Source organism: Coregonus clupeaformis, unplaced genomic scaffold (genome assembly GCF_020615455.1).
Source record: "Coregonus clupeaformis isolate EN_2021a unplaced genomic scaffold, ASM2061545v1 scaf1387, whole genome shotgun sequence".
Classification (NCBI taxonomy): domain Eukaryota; kingdom Metazoa; phylum Chordata; class Actinopteri; order Salmoniformes; family Salmonidae; genus Coregonus; species Coregonus clupeaformis.
Genome location: NW_025534841.1, coordinates 1 through 1,929, shown reverse-complemented (window position 1 = coordinate 1,929; position 1,929 = coordinate 1).

Below are 1,929 nucleotides of genomic sequence, written 5' to 3'. Positions count from 1 at the left end.
AATATGGTGATATGGTGATATGGTGATATGGTAATATGGTAATATGGTGATATGGTAATATGGTGATATGGTGATATGGTGATATGGTGATATGGTAATATGGTGATATGGTGATATACAGATATGGTAATATGGTGATATGGTAATATGGTGATATACTGATATGGTGATATGGTAATATGGTGATATACTGATATGGTGATATACTGATATGGCGATATGGTGATATGGTAATATGGTAATATGGTGATATGGAAATATGGTGATATGGAAATATGGTGATATGGTGATATGGTGATATGGTAATATGGTGATATGGTGATATGGAAATATGGTGATATGGTAATATGGTGATATGGTAATATGGTGATATGGTAATATGGTGATATGGTGATATGGTAATATGGTAATAGCTCTACCTTGCCCTCTGATTGGCTAGGTGGAAATTTAACCATATTGCTTATACCAATCAAGTCCTCTGAAATCTCCACAAGTGTATTGTGGGTAGGGTCTAGGTCTCCATTTGGATATGTTGCATACTGTGTGTGTTTGTGTGTATATATACAGTGGGGAGAACAAGTATTTGATACACTGCCGATTTTGCAGGTTTTCCTACTTACAAAGCATGTAGAGGTCTGTAATTTTTATCATAGGTACACTTCAACTGTGAGAGACGGAATCTAAAACAAAAATCCAGAAAATCCCATTGTATGATTTTTAAGTAATTAATTTGCATTTTATTGCATGACATAAGTATTTGATCACCTACCAACCAGTAAGAATTCGGCTCTCACAGACCTGTTAGTTTTTCTTTAAGAAGCCCTCCTGTTCTCCACTCATTACCTGTATTAACTGCACCTGTTTGAACTCGTTACCTGTATAAAAGACACCTGTCCACACACTCAATCAAACAGACTCCAACCTCTCCACAATGGCCAAGACCAGAGAGCTGTGTAAGGACATCAGGGATAAAATTGTAGACCTGCACAAGGCTGGGATGGGCTACAGGACAATAGGCAAGCAGCTTGGTGAGAAGGCAACAACTGTTAGGCGCAATTATTAGAAAATGGAAGAAGTTCAAGATGACGGTCAATCACCCTCGGTCTAGGGCTCCATGCAAGATCTCACCTCGTGGGGCATCAATGATCATGAGGAAGGTGAGGGATCAGCCCAGAACTACACGGCAGGACCTGGTCAATGACCTGAAGAGAGCTGGGACCACAGTCTCAAAGAAAACCATTAGTAACACACTACGCCGTCATGGATTAAAATCCTGCAGCGCACGCAAGGTCCCCCTGCTCAAGCCAGCGCATGTCCAGGCCCGTCTGAAGTTTGCCAATGACCATCTGGATGATCCAGAGGAGGAATGGGAGAAGGTCATGTGGTCTGATGAGACAAAAATAGAGCTTTTGGTCTAAACTCCACTTGCCGTGTTTGGAGGAAGAAGAAGGATGAGTACAACCCCAAGAACACCATCCCAACCGTGAAGCATGGAGGTGGAAACATCATTCCTTGGGGATGCTTTTCTGCAAAGGGGACAGGACGACTGCACCGTATTGAGGGGAGGATGGATGGGGCCATGTATCGTGAGATCTTGGCCAACAACCTCCTTCCCTCAGTAAGAGCATTGAAGATGGGTCGTGGCTGGGTCTTCCAGCATGACAACGACCCGAAACACACAGCCAGGGCAACTAAGGAGTGGCGCCGTAAGAAGCATCTCAAGGTCCTGGAGTGGCCTAGCCAGTCTCCGGACCTGAACCCAATGGAAAATCTTTGGTGGGAGCTGAAAGTCCGTATTGCCCAGCGACAGCACCGAAACCTGAAGGATCTGGAGAAGGTCTGTATGGAGGAGTAGGCCAAAATCCCTGCTGCAGTGTGTGCAAACCTGGTCAAGACCTACAGGTATGATCTCTGTAATTGCAAACAAAG